At 48.1% G+C, this 22,173-nt stretch overlaps 1 protein-coding gene across 2 annotated transcripts in view; it reads left to right on the top strand.

The window, feature by feature from the left end:
- Positions 1–7,014: 7,014 nt before the first annotated feature.
- MAPRE3 (microtubule associated protein RP/EB family member 3) overlaps positions 7,015–22,173 on the top strand; it is a 48,349-nt gene continuing 33,190 nt past the window's right edge. For both annotated transcript variants that reach the window (XM_054701259.1, XM_037528375.2), the window contains exon 1: positions 7,015–7,178. The gene's annotated coding sequence lies outside the window, so the exon portion shown is untranslated. The remainder of the gene's footprint in view (positions 7,179–22,173) is intronic.

The following is a 22,173-nucleotide window of genomic DNA, read 5'->3' as shown; positions in this document are numbered from 1 at the left end:
AGAAAATCTATATCTGTGTTCAGATTACCCTGGCCTCGATCCCAGCCCCCAGAGCAGCAGCTCCAGATCAGTCTTGCAATGTTTACATTTTTAGCCCACATATGTCTCAAATAACATCTGCGGCATACTGAGCTCTAGGTTTAGGGCCACTTACATGTTTTCCCTCTTCTACTGAGCACAGGTTGAAGACAAGCGGTCAGCAAGGTGTTCAAAGCTGCGCAAATGAATTGAGAGCAGCTCCTGCATTTAGGGATTACTTTGGGGGAAAGACATTCTCAAAAATCATGGGACAGAATGGGTGAGAGTGTGGACGACAGGAAGAAGGTGGATTTGGTGTAGGCTTTAGACTCAGAGCCCACTTCTGGTGTCCTCTAGATGTGGAATCATAAGAAAGTTCATTACGCTTTCTGGGCCTCTGCTGTTTATTGTGAAAGTGGGAAGGAGACCAACCTCACGAGGTGGCCAGGGGAGTTGTAGGAAAGGCTTTTCATGCCTGGCTATAGGAGGAGCTGAGTAAGTGTTCCTTTCCCCTTTATGAAGAAGAAACAGTGTGAGAGTGTTTCAAGTATTTCAACTGCAAGTGCCAGAGTCGCAATGAACTTGCCTGGCTAGAATGTAACCCTTCATTTTCGAAATACCAATAATAGCTGATACTGTTTATCTGGTTGCCCACAGCAGGCCAGCCACTGTCCTGAGTACCTGATAAACACGATCCCATTTAATCCTTATATTGACTCTCTGAAGTTTTGTCTATTATTATCCCCACTCTACAGATGATGAAACTGAGTTAATGTGTTGTAGAGATAGTAGTAAAGCAGCTTTGGCCTTTCAACTCAAGTCCAGGTAGCTCCCTCTGTCTTATGCTGCCTTTGCACAAACTGGCCTTTGTCATTTGAGTTGGTGATCAAGTGAAGAGACCCACCACTCCCCTGACCCCCTCCCAGCAGCAGGAACAACCACTGCAAAACTGGGAAGGTGAAGGAGAAGAGTCCCAGGGCTAAGTCGCTGTCCAGATCTGCTCTTCATTCTGGAAACCATAGGCTCTAAGAGTCCGTCTGAAGATATTTGCATATTTGGTCCTATATAGTGTAACATCATATAACTGAGGGGGAAATCGAGTGACCCCTTGACCCTCATGAAAGTTTGGTTGAGAGTTACCATTTACTGGGTATTTACTGTGTGTCAGGCACTGCTAAGTCTTTTTCATACATGATCATATTTAACCATCACAACAACCAATGAGAAACACCAAGACTCCACCAGGGTGTGGCTCCAGTAGGCTCAAGGGTTAGATTCTCTGTCCATAAGAGCTCATCTGCTTGAAACCACCATTAAAATTATTCCTTAAGGGACTCCCTGGTGGCACAGGGGTTAAAGACACAGCACTATCAAGCTATTGGCAGCCACTGCAGCACGAATTCAATCCCCAGCCAGGGAGCTCCCTACACGGCCCAGCAGACCTCGCCTGTCTCCCCGCTGCTCCCCTCAGCAGTGTATTTCAGTAGATCTGCCTGTTCTGCTCCCCACTCTGTCTCTGGTGAATCCTCTCACCTCCCTGCACCTCTGTCCTAAACCCCAGTTCTTCTTCTGTGCATAAATAAATAAATCTTTTTTAAAAATTCCTCCTTCAGCCAAATGACATACTGCTTACATGGGCCCCTTGTAAATTTTCAAAACCATGTCAAAGGTTTCCTATATGTGGCAATCAGTCTTGTTTGGGTGCCCTGTTCTACTTTTAGCTTGTTTCCAATGAATAATGAACAGTGTTGGTAACAGTTTCCAGGCTGGCAGCGTCTCTCTTCCTCCTCCTCAGAACCGGGCAGGGGAGCCCAGCATGTCTGGATCTACAATCTAGACCCCTGAAGGCCAGAAGTAACCCACTCTCTTACATTCCTTCTGCCACTTGGCACCCACAGTCACCCTGGTAAAACACAAAAAGTTCGGATGGTTTTTAACTTCTTTGGCTGTTTTTTGTCCCATTCGAGGTGCTGGAACCAGAAGGTAAATAAGCTGAGGCCCTGGAGCTGAAGCCCACCCACAGGCCGCATGAGCAGCGTGAGCAGCGTGAGGAGCATGATAACATGAGACTGAGGGGACCGTGATAAAGCAGGTGCCAGGGACAAAGAAACACGGGACAGCTGTGGGGACCCAAGGGGAAGTCAGGAGGAGCTGGTGCTAGGGCTGCTGTTGGAGAACGAGCAGGGTTTGCTAACAAGGGCAAGGGGGAGCGCCAGGCAGGGCAAACCTCACAGCAGCACAGGCTCACCAGGAACCGGCCTTGCTCTTTGTGGTTGACAATAGTGAAGGGCAGTGAGGTTGGAGGATGAAAGGAGTGGAAACGGCTGGTGGAGCCAAAACTCTTACCTTTAAAAGTCACATGAGGGGCTCCTTGGTTGGTGCAAAGGGTTAAGCACAGCACTATGAAGCAATCCGCAGCCTCTTCAGCACGAGATGGATCCTCAGCCAGCCAGGGAGAAAACCACATGGTGCAGCCGACCTTTCCTGACTTGCCCGCTGCTCCCCTCAGCAGTGTATTTCAATCAGTCTGCCTGTTCTGTTCCCCACTCTGTCTCTGGTGAATCCTCTCACCTCCCACACCTCTGGCCTGTGCCCCAGCTCTTGTATGCGTAAATAAATAAATCTTAAAAAAAAAAGTTTAGGGCCTCCCCTGGTGGCACAGGCGGTTGAACGCAGCGCTGTGAAGCTGTTTGTAGCCTCTGCAGCTCAGGTTCAATCCCTGCTGGCCTGCAAGAATCCCACATGGCGCAGCAAACCTCTGCTGTCTCGCCCGCTGCTCCCCTCAGCAGTGTACTTTGGTCAATCTGCCTGTTCTGTTCCCCGCTCTATCTCTGGTGAATCCTCTCACCCTCCTGTGAATCTGGCCTGTACCCCGGCTCTTGTGTAAATAAATAAATAAATAATTTTTAAAAAGTTAAAAGAAATAAAAATGAAAGTCACATGATTTTTGCTTTCTACTTCATCATATGTCTGGTTTCGTACTTTAAAGTGTTTTTTTCTGAATCTCTAAGTAAAAGTTAAACTTGAGGAAGACATTGTGGTTCTCTGGCTCCTCCATGCCGTTTGCTTTCATGGATTCCCCCACAGCCAGAAGTTGCTTCAGCTAGTTTGAGAAGGGCCACCCTAGGGATTTAAGCAGGGGAGTATGTGATATGATATATCTTCTAGAAAGAGCCTTCTAGCTGTGGTGGTGAGGATGGGCTGGAGGTGGGAAAGCCTGGAGTCAGACACTAGGTAGAAGGCTCTGCGATGGTCCAGGCACAGGAGGGTGAAGGTGATGGAGATAAAGAAGGGACAATGTGGGCAACATTGAAAAGTGGAATTCATAATATTTGGAAAACTGTTCTGGTATAGGGACTTGGGGAGATGATGTGGGTCAGGATCACCCTCAGGTTTGTCTTGAATAACAAAGCTGGGGTCAATAATAGGGAATATAGAAAGTGTGGATTTTGAGAGGAAAAGTAAGTAAGTTAACTGAAGCCCACTGAGGGCAAGGTGCCTATGGGACATAGGATTGAAGATCTCTAGAGGAGTGTTACATTACAGGTCTGGCAGAGGGGAGAGCTAAGTGGGATGGAGGAACAGATCCAAAAGACCTGGGAATAAGTGAGACCCTCAGGAGGTTTATATGGAAGCCGAGAGGAAAGTGTGATGGGAACTCTGTAAATTATCACTTCTCAAGGGCACATTTAGGGAGCAAGGAGGGATGGGAAAAGGAATGTCAGAGTCAAGGGGATTCACAGCTCCTGGGTGAAAGGCCAGTTTCAGGACCGGAACAGGGAAGAGCATCTAGCACCATAAAGCAAGGAAATGTTCAAAGAATAATGGGGACAGATCTAAAGTACTCAAGAGCCAACTTGAAGGTTCTTTCACTGGCCAAATCTGTGACAAAATGAGCATCAAAACAAATAATCATCGGAAGAGATTATAATCTATTGGGGGGAAATCTACATCCCATATAAACAGATGGGAGTGGGGCTGAGGCCCACTCAGTGGCAACTGTGCCCATTTGGGATTCAGAATCACGATGAACCAGCAGCTCTGTGTGTGCTGTCCACTTTCCTTTTTGGAAAGAGAATGTCCATAGCCATTATCTTATGCCTGCTGCTAGTGTGTGCTGGGTGTGTAGAAGCTCTATGATGTATTCCTTTATTTCACAGGTCTTCAGATTGAGAGGACAGGTACTCAAGGGGTTATACCCAAGAACTGGACCTGAGAACCCCTCTCCACATCAGGACCTGATTTAAATGATGAGATCTTCAAGTTGGTGCTGTCACAGAATAAGACTCGGGGTCTTGAGGGTGGAGATAAGTGTGTTTTGCATTGAGTGGGGTGTGAGTGATTGTCATGGGAGGGCAGATCGTGGCAGGCTGTATTTTCTAAAGATGGCCTCAATAATATCTCCCATTCTCACGCTCTGATGTGTCCTTCCCAATGAGTGATGGGTTCTATGTTGATGTCAGATCAGTACCATCCCCTTGATTGTTGGCAGGCTTTCCTGATTTTTTTTTCCTACCAAGACATGGCAGAAGCAATCTCTGAAGCCAGGTTATACAAAGGGATGTGACTTTTCTCTTCGTCACTCAATACTCATATTCACCCTTGAGACTGTCAACGACCTTATAAGGAGTCCGGTGCCTGAAGCCACCGTGTAATAAGAAAGCCCAAGTTAGCAGTGAGACAACATGGAGAGGGTTGTCCAATCAGCCCCCTGCTGTTTAAATGCCAGTGCCCTGTTTGACTGCAATCACATGAGAAAGTCTGCATCAATCCACCCAACTGAGCTCTTCCTGAACCCCATCCCACAGAATGTAGATAATGAAATCACTGTTGTTTTCAATCCCTGAGTTGGAGTGATTTGATTTGTATTGCTAGATAACTGGCACAAAGTAAAATGTTAACTTATGGAGGAATCTGGGTGAAGGGAATGTAAGAATTCTTTGCAGGATGGTCCTCGATCCTACATGTGCTGAATGGGTAGGGCTGAAGGATCATAGTCTCCCCTCAGGGTTACCCGGGAAAGCCTACCTCACACACGACTCCACCTACAGTCATGGCACTGAGCTGGATCTATACAATGATCTATACAATGATCTATACAATCTATAAAACTTCAGAACTGCCTTCATGTAAAGGCAGTGAACAGCTTCTCCTACAGTAGCTTGGAAAAAGCTAGCCTGGGTATTCCCTCTCCTGATCCCTCAATTTATCCTGGGAATTATCTTCAACAAGGAACCCTCTTCTTTCTGACAGTTGCCTTGGATGAGAGGAGACGGTCTTGACTCAGCATACACTGTGTCCCTCTCTTTTCTTACTCTATTTGTAATTGGCTGCCTTCTCCTTCTGCCCTGAGATAATGGACTCAAGGTGTTTGGATATCAATAGTTTGGGGGTGAAATCTCTGGGAGCTAGAAAGAGAGACTTGGAAGAGAAAATTAGCCTATGCATTCTTAATTCTGAGTCATTTGAAGAGAATACAGCATCTCCAGCATATCAGCAAGTGCAGTATAACCCAGTGATGTTCACTAAGAGGGCTCCATCTGAGCTGGGTTAGAAGATGATGGAATGGTAAGGTGTGAAGAGCACACACTGTTTATAGAGGTGATTATAGATTATTATGGAGAAGGGCAGTACCCAGCGAGGAAATTTACTTAGTGTAGAACAGAGACTAGCTAGATATAAGGATTCAGAAAATAGAAAATGCCAGAGTTTCAATTAATAGCTGACTTGTGTTCTGGCATTAAGATGGAGAGCTAAGGGAGAGAAGTTCTAGCAGTAGCAGCAGTACTTCAAGATTGAGTATGTGTAAAGACAGTAAGGAAAATGTTGATTAAGCCAATGCAGTCAGAGAAAGCAAGAAAGAATGGAAACCTTTGTCTTCACTTACTCACTCACGTAAACACTTATGGGAACTCTGCTATGTGTCATTCTGTGCTAGATGCTGAAAGAGTTGACGAAAAAGGCAGAATTCCTGCCCACAATGGGGCACAATAGCCTGATAGAGAAAACAAGCATGTAGACTAAGGACAATATTGTAGGGTGTGCGTAATAAAGGAGGTGTGTATTCGGTTGGTACAGAGGTGTCCTCAAGACATCAGTGGGAGACAAGACTGAGCAAAAGAGAGCCAGGAGTGAGCTGTACAAAGAGAACCAAGCTGATGAACTCACAAGATTGTAGACATGGACAGGAAGGGGAGGGATCCAGAGAAGAGGGAGAAGGAGTAAAAAAAAAGCAGACTTGGAACAGGGAGTTTGGGAACGACAGAGAACAATTCGAAGAGGAAGCTCGTCATGATGAGGGGTGATCGCAGTCAGCTAGTGGGCAAGATGAAGAAGTAAGAACTGTCTACACATGCGTTGGGAGCTAGAGTGTGGGTCGACAAATAAGTGATCTTTGTATAGACGACTTGCTTAGTTCGATTTAGGGGTAAAGGCAGAGACCTTCTGGCAGTAGACGAAAAGGAATGTTTAACACAGGTAGAGGAAACCTGAATTTGGGGGTTAGCGTACCAGGCTTGATTGAAAGCCATAAACTGAGACAAGAGATAAAACCCAGCCTTAGCTCTTCGACGTTGCTGAAAGAAAAGGAATATTCTCCACTTTTTCATTTGCCGCCGCCATGAGACAGCCGAGAATCCTTCATCTGGCCATTACGGAATCAGGTGCAGATGGTTGTTCCTCCTGCGATCAGTCAGACAGGGTGGAGGAATTGTTACCCTGTTGCTAAGGAAAAAGGAAGGGGCTGTTCCCAGTTGCCATGGTGACAAGGTGAGCGCGTTCCCTCGGTACCGCCGTAAATTTACGAGACGGTTTCTTCCCCTCGCTGCTATGGCAACCCGGAGGGACTGTGCGGGTCGCCCCCGGCCGCCCGCCGCCGTTGCTAGGACGAGGCGGAGGTAGGGGCGGCCCGGCCCGCGCCGCCGGTTGCCGTGGAGACGGCGGGCGCCCTGGCCCCGCCCCTCCCGGCCTGACAGCAGGGCCGCAGCGCGCCTGCGCAGTGCTCTCTTCCCCCGCAGTCTCTGTGCGTTGAAGCCGGAGACCGCGACGGCCTCTGCCCGGACCCTCCGCCCCGGAGCCGCCGGCCGGAGCCGCAGCGCCCCCCGCAGCGCCCCCGCCGCCCGCCCCCGCCCCCCGCCTCCGCCGGAGCCGCCGCGCGCACTGTGAGTCCGGACAGGGGCGACGGGCGCCGCGGGGCTGAGTCAGCGGGAGGCCCGGCCCGGGCGGGGGAGGGGAACCGGCCGCCCCCTCGCCGCCCCCCGGCCCCGCGCCCCCGCCGCGGCGCCCCAGCCCGCCGCCCGCCCCGCGGCCCCGTCTCGGGGCGCCCGGCCGCCTCGGCCGCCAGGCCTCCGCGAGCCACTCCCCCTCCCCAACCTCTCCAGACCCACTGGGGGTCCTTCCCCCCAAAAACGCGGCGCCGCCTCACTGCCCCCCCCCGACAGGCCCCCCACACGCCCGAAACGGCCCCCGTCCGCACTTGTCCCTTCTCCCGACTCCTCTGGGCCTGACATCTCCGGCCTCTGGTTTTCCCCAGTGAGAAGCCAGAGGGAGAGTGACAAGAGAGAACGAGGGGGGCCTGGGGAGAGTGGGGGGACATCTTGCCTGCCCAAGCCGTGGGGCCTCCGGCCGCTCCCCCACGCGCTCCTGCCCTGGCTGGCGCGCACGGGAGCAGGTCTGGACAGTTCTGACCGCAGCTGGGAGCTGCTGGGGCTCAGAACAGATTTCGCTGAGGGCTCAGCCCCGTCACGGGCAGCTACTGTCCAGCGTACACCGCGGTGCTGGCGCGTGGCCTCCTGCTGGCCGGGCTGCTGCCCTGGCAGGTGTGTGCAGACAGTGGAGACAGTGGCAGGAGGGGAGAAGGGTTGCGTTTAGGAGCTGAAGTTCCCTCGCTTCCGGTGTGTTGTTGACAGTAAGCATCTTGCAGTGCTCTTTTAAATGCTTTTTTCCCCTCGGTAAACCCTGGTATGATGTGAGATTTGGAGACGGGCCTCATCTCCTCCCTAGCAAGTGCTTAAAGGTTCGTGTGTGGAGGGTTTGTGGCAGGACTTGATCTCTGATACCTGTCAATTCCATGTGGTAACCCACTGGTGAGAGTGAGTTTTAACATAACATGAGCAAAGTAGAGAGGAACTGCGCTTTCTCCATAGTGTAGGTCTGAGGCCCGTATCCCCTGCCTCCTGCAGCTGTGAGGCTTTGTGGGGGTGTCACCTGATAGGGTTTCCAGCATATTTGGACAATTCCTGGGGTATGTTTGCTGCCCATCCACCTGCCCCTCTTGCATTCCCTGATGTTGAAATAGAGGAAGATCCCAAACCGTTTCCTTTCTCCAACAGAAATCGAACTAAAGTGAGAGTTAGTGCCCACAGCCAGAAGCTGTCTCCTAACAAACGTGCCTCAACTCGACGGTGCCTAACTACTGTGTGTACCTCATTGCCAACTACCTTTGATTTTTTTTTTTTTTTTGAGGCTTGCAGATTCCAGGGTACTGTAGAAAATATGTGAATGTGCATAAGTATCAGCCAGTTCAACTATGTAAGCAGCTTTGGGTTTTTACTCCAGCTACAACAATAGTGGACAGTTCGCTTCAAAAATCGTATTGAAGTAACTACCAACTTGGAGTTACTGAGATTGCAGACAGTGAGAAATAATGATTCCACTACTTTACTGTGCTCAATCATGGCCTATTGGCAGCCTCCTCTGAGCCACTCCCCACCCCCATGCCCATCAGATTAGTTTACAGTAGCAAAGACGGCTGTCGCCCTAGTTTTAAACATAGAGATGAAGTTCAGGAAAACTACAGCCCCGGTGCAGCAGTGCAGTTTCTTCTGTTTTGAATGCCAGTCTAGGGTTTGGCGGGATGCACCTGCCTGTGGGCAGTGGGAGCCCTGGGGCCTGAGAGTTGCATTCCTTCTGTGTGGTCCTCTGTGCCGCATAGCTCACCCAAATACCCGAGCAGGGCAGGCGCAGACAGCTGTGCTGGAGAGCTGCTCCTCCTGGATTGAGGGTATTTTGGGAATCAGCGATATTACTGGGGTGGAGGGTTGTGAATAAGAAGCAAGAAAATGTGTCAAGGCTAGATAGATCAGGAGGGTGTGAGTAAAATGTTCCCTTTCCAGTTTGCTGTGGGATAGTACATTTTCAGAGCATCACAGTGGTTTTTATATGGGTTAAAATGCCTTTGAAATCCATACCAGTGTTTTATGAGCTAATGATGGAGTGGCCTTTAAACTGCTACCATTGGAAACAGGATGAATGCCTTTACCTTATACAGTGCCTCTCCAACTGTTACTCTGTGTAATTGTTAAGATCAGGGAGAGGGGCATAATGATTTGAACCAAGTTAGAGTTGGGTCTGTGTCACCTGTGTTGTAATTTTATAGCACTACACTTCCTTGATTCTGAGACACGCCAGCAGCTTACCAACAGCTTTTAGAGAAAAATAATTTAGCACTGCCAAATCAAAATATATATGTTCATTCTAAGAGGCATCCTAATTTCAGAAACATTAAGAAAGTGGCAAGACTGAAATAGGGAGTTGGGGGTCTTAAAACTGAGAAAGCATGATATTTATGAATGTCCTGGGTGTGGGAATTACTGCCCTGCCACCATGAGAGTGCTTGCATTATGAGGACAGATTTCTTCAAGTCCTTCCCCAAGCCAGCCTACTTTGCAGGGTAATGTTTGTAAGATGATTGACTGTAGTGAGGCATGTAGTTGGCTGTTGAACAGAAGAAAGTTCATATGTGGGAATCCAACCCAAGGCCTTAATCTGGTACCCTCTAGAAACTGAATCAACTGGCTGGCAACAAACAACTATGAGCTCTACCTAAATTTAGTCAAGTAACATCTTTCAGAAGTTGAATAAACAATATAAATCAGAATGCATCCATCCTGCTTTGTTTACAGACACATCGTAAAGGTCCTTGGCACATGTTAGAAGCGGAAGGGATTTCAGATGGTGTAGTTCAGTGTCCTCATTTCTAGATTTTGACATGAGACACCAAGAGTTAAGTGTCTTGCCTGAGGTTACCCAACTAATGCAGAAAGTATGTGAAAACACTTTGTAAACTGCATACACCATGCAAATGAATGTTGGTGGTTATCCATGGCTGAGTCAAGATTGGAACCCAGATTTCCAGACTAGAGCTGGTGGTGTATTCTACAATGCCACATTGCCTCATCTCTCATGTTTAATATTCCAGAGGGTTTTAATAAAAATAATTTAGTAGTCTGTAATTAGCCCTGTAGACAAGGGCTTGTTTTATTGTCTGAGATGTTGCAAAGCCAGGCAAAATTTAGTGTCACGCTGTCTAATTAAATGTTTATTCTTGCCACCTAAAAAAATAATTTTTCCTCACACATTCTGAATTCAGGAAGATTTTCCTTTTTTTTATTTGCATCGTCTAACATAAAGCAATTGCAAAGACAGGTGTTTAAAGTCTTCTCAACTTTTCATCTGTGAGGCTGCTGCTTTCCAGAAAGTAAAGTGCAAGGGGCTTCCAGGGGGCCTGGGAGGCGGAGTGAGCACATTGTGGGGGGCCACTGGATTAGCCTCCAACTCCCAGAATGTGACCTTCTGTAGTCCGTACAAGCTCTGGCACTTCTGCCCTCTAACCTTGAGAAAGTGGTCCCTGGAAGCAGATAGACCCGAGCTCAAATTCTAGTCTTGCCACTTCCTGGCCATGTGACCTTGTGCCACTTACAATCTGTGAGTACCAGTTTCCTCACTTGCAAGTCTGGAATGAGAACCATTTGTTTTGCAGAGTAATGGTGAGAATTAAACGAAAAGTAGTATGTAGAGTGCCTGCTGAATAAGAGATGGTGGTCATTTTCTATATTGCTGAAATATAAAATTTTTAAATGCTTTTAATTTTTTTTATTATGATTTAAGTCCCTCTTGGACCCTCCATTCAGAGCTCCTCTCCCCCACCCCCCACCCCCACAGCAGCCCTCTTGGTATATTTGACATGCACAAAGAGATGTGTCCTATGAAGCCCTGGCACTTGCAGTATTATTTCAACTGCCAAAATAGAAATATATGAAATGCCCCTTTGTCTCCATGTATTCAGCTGACCTGGTTATCTGAAAGGCTGGGGAGTGGGGGGCAGGAGCAGTTGACCAAAAGAGCACAGACTTGGTATGTTTGAGTGTGTCATGGGGGCGGTTAGTCCTCCATCAGGAAGGCCAGTCTTGGGAGTGGAAAGCTGCTCGGCTCTCCCTGTAGCATGCTCGCATGGCTGTCTTTCGCTCCTCTGCTATTAGAGACGTAGCTGTACTCAGTGACTTTGCTCAGATCAGCTTCTGGTAGTGAGGTCAGGAGCCCAGGGAAGGGAGCTATCCATCTTAGGAGGGAAACCTCATTTGTGAGGAGAAATACAGGCAGGTCATTTTGGGTGGAAATGGTTCCAGAGAGGATCAAGGCAGAGGCTATCAATTAATTAGGAAGCCAGGGCAAGCCATTCAGGTGGGAAAACACAGATGAACTTAAATTCCTATAAATTTCATTCAGGAAGAAAATGCCCCTGTGTGAGCAGCTGCGGACTGAAAAGAGAAATGCAGTAGTCTTTACCTCTGGGAAGTAGGTTTTGGAATTGGAAAAGGGAAAAGGAGACTTAAAGGTGAACTTTCACTTTATATGCGGCTATAGACAAATTATTATAAGAAGCATGCATTTGTAATTTAATCAAGATCAGTTTTTCGGTAAATGCATTTTAGTACAAAGGAAGCCACTGCCTTTACTTGGCGCTTTCAGTGTGTGGGTCAGATCGGGCTGACATCTGCCCTCGAGTGGCTGTCAGCTTGGACCAAACCAGCAGGCTCTTACGTCAGGGCAGGACCCTCCAGGCTTCCCTGCCACCCCAAGGTGCTTCACTGACCTCTTCCTGGTCTTTTCTTTTTCTTTTTCTTTTCTTTTTCTTTTTTCTTTCTTTTTTTTTCCCTGGTCTTTTCATTCCCTCCTGAGCATAGTCCCTTCCTTCTCCTGACCAGTTGAAATAATCATTGCTATTCTAATAAACTAATTTAATTTTCAACTATTGACAAGAATGTCTCCTGACCATGTGAAAACTCCTTGCCCCTTATTGACATCAAGAGGGCTTGAAGCTTGAAGGAAGCCCAGCAGAGATGTGACAAGCTCCCTTACGGTAGCTGCAGTTTAGAGCAGATCTGGCTGATAGCATGTACCTGCCACACAGTGATTTATTAGCTGCTGCTCTTAGGAATTACTGATAAACTTTGACAAGATTATTAAATGTTATTGGGCTTTTAATTTTCTCATAAGTCGGTTAGTTAGTTGTGTTTCCCAGCCACGTTTATTTACTATTATAGAAAGATGACACACCTATCGTTTGGACACGTGCTTTAGCTTGCTTACCCAGAAGTTAAAATGGGTTATGCTGAGTAATCCACAGTCCATCACCCACTCTTCCCTTTTGCCAAGAGTACAAATTTGTGCCACAGTTGGCCAAGGTTGGTGAGGCATCCTCTAGCCAAGGATGGCTTTTCCTCTATGTAGAGTTGACCAGCCAATATTGGCCTGCACCCTAGATCTTGTTCTCACTGACATCATGTCCCACCAGCTTGCTCAACTCCAGATGTCACTGGGCATAACACCAGTGCTGTGAGCTCTGGGCATGTCCTCGGCCAGAGTAAATAAGGACTTAGGTTTGTAAAATGTTTTGACTCTGTGTAAAATTATTTTTTGATGCTGTGGAAAAGCATAGTTTCCTTAAACTATTTCCTGTCTATAGAGGTATATCTACTTGTGTGATGTGTTTAAATTAACTGAGCCAGAAGCATGGCTTCAGATCTGCCCAGTAATTTTGACAATATGTATCAAAAACCTTAAAAGAGGGCCTCCCCAGTGGCGCAGCGGTTGAGCGCTGGGTTGCGAAGCTGCCCGCGGCCTTGGCGGCGCTGGTTCAATCCCCGGCTGCTCCCCGGCCACCAGAGGAGGGTCCCACATGGCGCGCAGACCTCTCCTGCCGCCCGCTGCTCCCCTCAGCAGTGTACTTCGGTCCTTCTGCCTGCTCTGTTCCCTGCTCTGGCTCTGGTGAATTCTCTCACCCTCTCGCGTTTCTGACTGTACCCAGTGCTTGTATAAATAAACCATCAAACAAAACAAACAAATAAATAAATAAAACATGCCTCTATAAAAAAAAAAACCTTAAAAGAATACATACCCTTAGATCAGAAATTGACACACTAGAAATATTTAGAAAACCAGAGAAGTACATAAAAATACTGTACAAGGATTTCTATTAATGGAACATCATTAATAATAGCAAGCAGTTAAGCCAACCTAAAGTATCAACAAATAGGGATTGATTAAGTTCACCTAAACAAAATACTGCATAGGCATTAAAAATCTCATAGAAGAATCTTTGTTGATGTCAGAAACATTTGACATATCAGTGAAAAAACAATGCAAAATGATATGTTGAAGGCCTCCCTGGTGGCGCAAGGGGTTAAGCACTGTACTATGAAGCAATCTGCAGCCTCTGCAGCACGAGTTCGATCCCTGGCCAGGGAGGTGACCCATATGGCACAGCAAACCTCTCCTGTCTCTCACCCGCTGCTCCCCTCAGCAGTGTACTTCAGTCAGTCTGCCTGTTCTGTTCCCCACTCTGTCTCTGGTGAATCCGCTCACTACCTACACCACTGGTCTGTTCCCCAGTTCTTGTATGCATAAATAAATAAATCTTAAAAAAAAAAAAGAAAGAAACCGCCTAGAAACTCCCAAGTCCATCCATTCAAATGAGGTAATCTCTTTCCACTCTAATGTAATGAGAGGTAAAAATATTACAAAAAGAAAGTGTCTTAAGATAGTCTTTGCCTCTTTTAACTTTTTCTGTTTAAATTTATTAGCAGTTTCAGCAAAACTCTCCATGCCATGGCCTGTGTTTTGGGTTAGGCTTTCTTTCCCCATGGCTTTCCAGAGTCTCTGGGTTCCCAGTACTCCCAGGTCACTCATATTTTGGTGGTTGTGCTCCTCTCTGAACTATCTGTCCTGAAAGTCCATGCCCAGGCCTCATTCCTCCCTTTGCTTTGGCCGTATTCTGGTCAGCCATCAACTCACAGGCCCTTTTTCTTACAGGGATGGAGAGGGTTGGAGCCCACTAGTGGCCACCTAGAGGGCAAAAGTCCTCTGCAGGCACGACTGGACAGCTCTGTGACACCAGGTCCCTGGCGCTGCTGGATTTGAAGGGAGGGGCTGGCCTGACAGCTGTATTCTTGCCTATTCTTGCCCGTCACACACACATTGTAGGTCACCTCGGGGGCCAAATCCAGCAGAATGCTGTCTGCTTCCTGCCAGTGGTGGGGTCTGCCCACCTCTGAGCTGGAGGGCCCAGAACTTAGAATGGAGGGACACGTGGCCTAGTGCACAGCTCTGCCCGTGCTACAATAAATTTTTGCTAAGCAGGATCTATCTTCCTCTTCTTCCAAATGATTCTGACTACCCAAACATGAGTGTCAGACGGGTGGAGGCCTCCCTGCTGCCTGCGATTATTAGTGAGTACACCTGCAGGTCTGGCTCGCTGGGACGCTCCGCCACCTGGAGAGAGACTGTCAAAGCAGCAGTCATCTTCTCTCGAGGGCGTTGTTGTCCTGGTCACCTTGTAATTTAAATGGTGTTTCCTGATGGGTAAGAAATTAAATCTCTCCACTCCTCTGAGTCAGCATGATCATAGTTGGATGAATGTGTCATGTGCCATGTGAAAGGGGCCGGCGTTAGACCACTGGGTGAAATGAAATACCCCTTCCCTTTGGAGGAGTGTTTCTCTGAAGATTTATCTCCAGTGGTGTAATATGCACCATGTAGCAAGGCTTCTCTGCAACTCCAGACTCTTGGCAGACAGCAGCTACCACACCCCCTTCCCTGCAGATTATTGCTCCTTATCAGGGACCCTGATTTAGTCTCTGATTTGTTCTGGTTTTAGATGGATAGAGTTCACAGCTGAAGGCTCCCAGTTTTGGCATCCGATTAACACCTTTAAGTGACAAGACCATTGCTCAGTACAGAGATGTGTTGTACTGCTCCCAGAATAGCAGGGTGCGGTGTTTTGAGACTTGATAAGACTTGTATTCCCCAGAAAGTATAGTTTCCAGGTTTATAGGTTATTCATGTAAATTTGCATATATTCCTCACAAGCCTCTGTTCTAAGTATACTCTCAACAGGTACTCTCTGAGTCCTTTCTAACATTCTTCATCACTACGGGATGTAATAAGAAATGAGATTCAGGGCCTCCCTGGTGGCGCAGGTGGTGGAGCGCAGCACTGTGAAGGTGTCCACAGCCTCTGCAGTGCAGATTTGATCCCCACCAGCTGGGGAGATACCCACATGGCGTGGCAGGCCTCTCCTGTCTCACTGCTCCCCTCAGCAGTGTGTTTTGGTTGGTCTTCCTGTCCTGTTCCCCACTCTGGCTCTGGTGAATCCTCTCACCCTCCTGCACATCTGGCTTGTACCCCAGTTCTTGTATAAATAAATAAATCTTAAAAAAAAAAAAAAAGAAATGAGATTCAGCCCTATCCACAAGGAAACCATAGTCTGGTTTGGGAGATAAGATAGAGGAGTGGAATGATTAGTGTACATGACAATATCAGATGTCAGGAAGGCGTCATGATACTTTACAAGGTGTGGTCTTTGCCTGAGAGAGTTGGAAGCAAAATTACGTGAGTTGCTGCAGTACAGAGGATGAACATCCCAGTAGCAATGAGAAGGGGTGCTTGGTAACCTAGAAGGAAGAGTGACCCCAAGCCTGTAAGAACCAGGAAAGGCTTCAGAGACAGAGACTCTCTGGAGCTGATGATGGGAGATCCTGCCCCCCAGAGGACAGATGTGTGAGACAGCCCAGGCTTACTCATCTCAGAAAAACAAAAATGAAATTAAATGAGCAGTGTATTGTGTGTCATTTGTAGTATAGAGTATACATTCAAAAAGGATTCTGAAAGGAAAATCACCATTGTGAGCTGGAGGAATTAGGAAAGACTTCACAGGGGAAGCAGAGAGGAGTTCTGAACATCACTGTAGAAGTTACTTTCTTTTGTGGTTTGTGTCTTCAGATTGTATCCTACGAAGTGGAACTGCAGAGCCAAAAGATACACACAGTGTAGGGTTTTGAAAGTGAGATATAAATGACATGTGACGTATTAGTTTCAGGTGTACAGCGTGGTGACTCGGTATTGTGTACATTGGGACGTGATCATCACGGTAAGGCTAGTTGACATCTGTCACCACATATAGTTGTGCTTTTTTTCTTGTGATAGGAACTTTTAAGATCAATTCTTTTAGCAACTATGCAGTCACCAAGCTATACCTTATATCTCCAGAATTTATTTTATTTTTTTTAAAGATTTATTTATTTATTTATACAAGCATTGGGTACAGTCAGAAGCATGGGAGGGTGAGAAAATTCACCAGAGCCAGAGTGGGGAGCAGAACAGGCAAAAGGACTGAAGAACACTGCTGAGCGGAGCAGCGGGCGGCAGGAGAGGTCTGCGCGCCATGCGGGACCCTCGCCGGTGGCCGGGGATCGAACCAGCGCTGCAGAGGCTGCAGGCAGCTTCGCAGCCCAGCGCTCAACCACTGCGCCACCAGGCGAGGCCCTCCAGAATTTATTTTATAACTAAAGTTTGTTATAAACTTTGGTTTATAACTAAACCCATCCCCCACCTCTGGCAACCACAATCTGTTCTCTGTATCTGTGAGTTTGGTGTTTTTAGAATCCGCACAAAAGTGAGATCATACAGTATTTATCTTTGTCTGGCTTATTTCACTCAGCATCATGCCCTCAAGGTCCATCCATGTTGTTGCAAATAACAAGGTTCCTCCTTTTTTATGGCTGAATAATATCCCAGTATATATAAACACATTTTCTTTAACCATTCATCTGCCAACAACGGTACTTAGATTGCTTCCATGTTGTTGTTTCAGTAGACTTATTATAGATTATTCTCCATGCTGAACCAACCAATTTGCAAAGCGTAAGATTTTGGTATCAGGCTGATTTCTGATAATGAGGAGACCTGTGCATGTTTTTTTTTTTTTTTTTTTAAAGATTTATTTATTTATTTATTTATTTATTTATACAAGCACTGGGTACAGTCAGAAGCGCGGGAGGGTGAGAGAATTCACCAGGGCCAGAGTGGGGAGCAGAGCAGGCAGAAGGACCGAAGTACACTGCTGAGGGGAGCAGCGGGCGGCAGGAGAGGTCTGCGCGCCATGTGGGACCCTCCTCTGGTGGCCGGGGAGCAGCCGGGGATCGAACCGGCGCTGCAGAGGCTGCGGGGGCAGCTTCGCAACCCAGCGCTCAACCTCTGCGCCACTGGGGAGGCCCGACCTGTGCATGTTTGATGGCAGAAGAGAAAAGGAGTTACTTGAGGAAAATAATCGAGGTGCAAGAGAGAAGGGGACCAAATAGGGATGATCTCAAGGACATCAGAGAGCGGGGCGACACCGCAGGAGAGGGAGTCTGGTGCGAAGAGGTGTGACGCTTTCCACTCCTGACTGGTGGGGTGAAGTCTAGGGGGAGTGAAGTCTAGGAGAGGTGACAGGAGCTCCAGCTAGAAGAGGAAGGACCTCTCCCTCAGCATAAGAGAGGCAAGGCCACTTGCTGAGGTGGGGGTGGGGAGATTGGTGGTGAGGGTTGAGGTCGTAAAGGTCTGAATTAACCACTGTGAGAAATGAGCCTGGGCGTATGAGAGATGAATACACGTCTTGTTGCAACGCGGTGAGGGCTGAGTTGGACCGTGAATTCCTAATGAGCTAAGTCTCTGAAGCCCTCTCGCCTGGAAAAGTGGCGGTGAGGGCGGGCGCACCAGGAAGGAGGGTTGTTGCCTGGCACATTCAGGGCGAGGTTTCTGAGGAGGCAGAGCTTAAGATGGCAGTGAGGCAGCTGGCCCTCAGGTCAGAGGTGGAGGGAAGCCCTGCAAATCTCAGACAAGTGCTGGTTGTCAACAGAATGAGGGGGCAGAGTAATTACAGGCCCAGTGAGAACAGAAAGCAGGCTTGGAAGAAGAGGGATGAGCCCTGAGGAGGCTGTTGACACAGGAAGATTTTAATTTCAAAATTGGAGGAGACTTTTCACTTTTAATTATTTACCTTTATAATGTTTGGATTTTTTTTTTTAACATGGGCAAGTATTACCACTAGCATTTTGTAAAGATAATTAAAATCTCAGGTGCCTCCAGTGTGCTGCTCAGAGTCCTGAGAATGAGAAGTGGAGGTGGCAGGGCCCGCGGAGACTGGTGACGAGGTGTTGGTGCTGTGGGGCGCCTGTCAGACAGCGGCTCCTGTGGCCCCAGCTTGTCACTCTGAGAGGCTCCTAACCCCCAGCACTTACCCACCCACCCACCAGGGGTTTTTAAAACCTGAGGAAGCCCACCTTCCCGAGGCTTACAGGCATGGTTTCCGGGTGCTGTTGCAGCTCTCTGGCTGGGCACCCTAGCCCCCTCTGCGCTCTGACCTCGGAGTGAAGGCTCTTCCTCCAGGTAGATGCAGCCCCTTGGAGTGTGGGTTCCACCTCAGCCTCACTCATCCCCTTCCTGGGGCCTCAGTGTACAAGCTGCACAATTGCATGTAGCAGCCTGATGTTTCTCCTGCCTGTTTTTGAAACTTAGCCTAAGACCCCTTCCTCTGGCTGACACCTCTCCTCAGGTCCTCCTAAACCAACCACTTTGACCCTCACCAACACCCTTGTGGCCTTTATTTCACCTGCTGGAGTCACATTACCTTTGTAACGCCCAACTGCTAACCGTGCAGAGCAGGCGCACTGGCTGAGGGGGTGCCGAGCCAGGTGGAAGCACATGGGGAGTCAGGTGCAGGCACCAGCATGAGGTGACAGGGACGCCAGGGTCAACGCTGCATTCTTTCCAGGACCTTCAGCGGGGCCTAAACCTTGCTGGGACATTTTGTCAATGCTGTTTCATTAAAGCCAGGACGAAGCAGGAGCATGGCTCTCTGCCAGTCCCTGCCAGGAAGGAACAAACAGCTTGCAGGGCAGGCCTCCAGCCAGGTGGGGTAGGACTCAGGTGCATTGTTCTGCATGTGGAATTAAATGGACTCTGTGTAAACACAGCCTCCTGGGTTGTTCTTTTCTCTTTCTTCCTAGTCAGCATAGGTGAGAAGAATTAGCCCTTAGCCCATAATGAGGTAAAATGAAGAGGGAGACACAACTGATAGGCTGCCGTACTAAAGAACCTTGAACTTGAGTCAGGAGACTTGGGCTTGGAGTTCTGTGACCTTGAACAAATCAAAAGTCACATCTCCCTCTTGATCCCAGTTTCCTTTTCTGTGAAATGAGGGGTATTTGTACATGCTGTTCCCTCTCTTGGAACATCCTTCCCTGGCCTCTTTGACCACATGCCTTGGCCTGAGTGTCGCAGCCTTGGGGAGGTGCCCTGCTCCCCTCCAGGTTAGGTCCCCATAAACAGAGTTTCAAACTCTGAGTCACAACCATGACATCAACTTATTGGGTCATAACCAGCATTTCCTAAGTGAAAGAACCAGAAAATTACAGGCCGTGGCACTCATGATAAGGATTATTTAGCAAATCTTTTATTATGTGTCTGTCTGTCTGTCTTTATATATATAGTGACTTGTAATGTAAAATGCATTTTTTACTAAAAGGTTGAAAGCCACTGCTTTCAAAACACTCTAGTCCTATATAATCTGTAGCACTTGTGGTTGTGGAGAGTCGTTTGTACGACTATTTTCCTGGTGTTTATCCATTTCACTGAATAACAAACTCCATGAGTCAAGGGCCAAGACTGACTTACTCATTCACATAAGAACTAGGAATAGTTGAAGCTCAGCAAATGAGTGGATGGGTTCTTAGGGCACTTTGTTGCTGTCCGTCCTCAGTTGTGTGAAGTGGTTCCTGAGAGGAGCGGAGGGTGACTGCGATAATAAGCTGGGAAGCTCACATTCATCCCTAATGGACGAGAGTGCTGGAAAGTGCGCTTCTCTGGCTTTGCAGTGTCCAGGCCAGGAGGGGCACTGAGGACCCAGAAGACCCGCATCAGCTGGGATGTGGACACTGCCCCTTTCACCAAGCCTCACTTGGCCAGAGTTCTCTTTCCAGTAGGACCGAGACAGAACTCACCGTGTAATCCTGCCTTAGTAAAGAGAAAGCCGACTTGTCTACCGTAGTAGCCTCTCCCCACAGGCCAGTTCCCACTCTCCTGGCTATGGGCGACTAGACCCTGACCCAGGAGCCCACCGGGTTCCAAGGTTGGATTCCAGAACTCCTGTTCTTCCAGCCGCACCCACCACCCCACCTGCCGGCATCCTGGAGAACTGACCTGCTCCCTGAGCTGTCATTCTGAAGCTAGCCAGTCTAGCAGGTGGAATGAAAACCCTCTGCCTTCCCTGATGGTAGCCCAGGGAACTTCCTGTGGCCTGGAAGGCTCATTAGAAAGACCCAGCCAGGCACCACCCTGCACAGAGCTGTTCCAGAACATGTTAAAGGTCAGATGCTAGAGAACTGGTGCCCTTGAGGCCCTCTGGAGGGTGGTGGTGGCCCAAGGACAACACAGGCCTCATCAGGCATATTTAAGAAGGCCCAGGGTGGCCTTCTCTGGTGGCCTAGGGGTCAAGTCTCAGAGCTATCACAGCTACAGCCTGAATTTGATTCCCAGCCAGGGAGCTAACCCACATGGCACAGCAGACCTCTCCTGTCTCACCCGCTGCTCCCCTCAGCAGTATATTTCAGTAAATCTGCCTGTTCTGCTCCTCACTCTGTCTCTGGTGAATCCTCTCACCCCACCCTGTTTCTGTGGCCTATACCCCAGTTCTTCTACACAAAAAAAGAAGGCCCAGTTTGCCCCTTTATCTTTAAATTTCATCATTTGAACTCAGATGATCCTGCCAGCATCTAGCTGTGCTGTGGAAATTATGTTGCTTACTGCCTGGAGCAGATAACCTCTTTAGGAGAGATGAGGGAATAACCAGTTGTTTTAGAGCTCCCAGACTGTTAGCGGAAACACCCTAATTTATACATTTTTTTAAAGATTTATTTATTTATGCATACAAGAGCTGGAGTACAGGCCAGAGGTGTGGGGGGTGAGAGGATTCACCAGAGACAGAGTGGGGAACAGAACAGGCAGATTGACCGAAGTACACTGCTGAGGGGAGCAGCGGGCGAGTCAGGAGAGGTCTGCTGCACCATGTGGATTGCTCCCTGGCTGACCAGGAATCGAACTCATGCTGTGGTTGTGGATTGCTTCATAGGTTGTTTCTTAACCCTGTGTCACCAGGGAGGCCCCCTAATTTATACATTGCTTTCAGTTTGGTTTTCCAGAATTGATAGCCCCTCTAACAGTCTGTCTAAAGAGGCTGCCTTTCAGCTTCTTTAAAAAGCTCACCCAGGTAACACAGCCATGCTTGGGAGGTGGGACATCAGCTCAGAGAAACCACTGGGAAGCCTTTGCCTCCAGAGCAACCCCTTCTCCCAGAGTAACCCCAGGAAAACGTGATCCAAATAGAAATGTGTTCCTGTCCTGCAGGGGCTTCAGGACCGCCCTCATCTCTCCCCTCCCCCTAGCTGACCAGCCCCAAGTCTCTCATTTAGAAGACCTATTGCCAGGGTCATTGTCTGCTACAGTGAACATGTTACTACACTTTCTTTGTTTTGAAATTAAATTAGAATTCTATCCATTTACAGTTTTTCCAGTAGTCATGTTCAAGTCCCAATGCAAGATGTATGAGGCACTTCCCATTGCCCCAGAGAACATTTGGCTTTGGTTTTGATCCCAGTAGCACTCTTTCCGAGACACTGAAACACCATGTCCAGGAACTTCGTTCTGAACTCACTCCTGGGAGACAATTTCCCTGTGCTAGCAGAGAAGATGGTACTCAGGGGCAATGACTCTAGGCCAGAATAAGATCTGCCTTAGTTAGAGTTACCTACAGGGGTCCAAATAAATGCCCAGGCTCACTGGCTGGACTAAGTTTACTGGAACATTTGGAAAAGAGTAGAAAGGGCATTCTTAGCGCCTGAATTCTTCCTTCTCCTGCAGCCTGGGTACCAGCTGCTTAGATCGGTGTGAGGTTGTTAAGACCAGTGCTGTTAAATCTCTTTTCTTCTCTTTGGGGAAGGATGTTGGCCCTTCCTCAGAGTCAGACAGAATCCTACCTGGGCCGTCCTCCCAGATCATGAA

This window comes from Talpa occidentalis, unplaced genomic scaffold (assembly GCF_014898055.3).
Source record: "Talpa occidentalis isolate TD23 unplaced genomic scaffold, MPIMG_talOcc4v2.1 talOcc4.5, whole genome shotgun sequence".
Classification (NCBI taxonomy): Eukaryota; Metazoa; Chordata; class Mammalia; order Eulipotyphla; family Talpidae; genus Talpa; species Talpa occidentalis.
The sequence above is the reverse complement of the archived record's forward strand: the minus strand, read 5'-3'. Positions and strand labels throughout refer to the sequence as shown.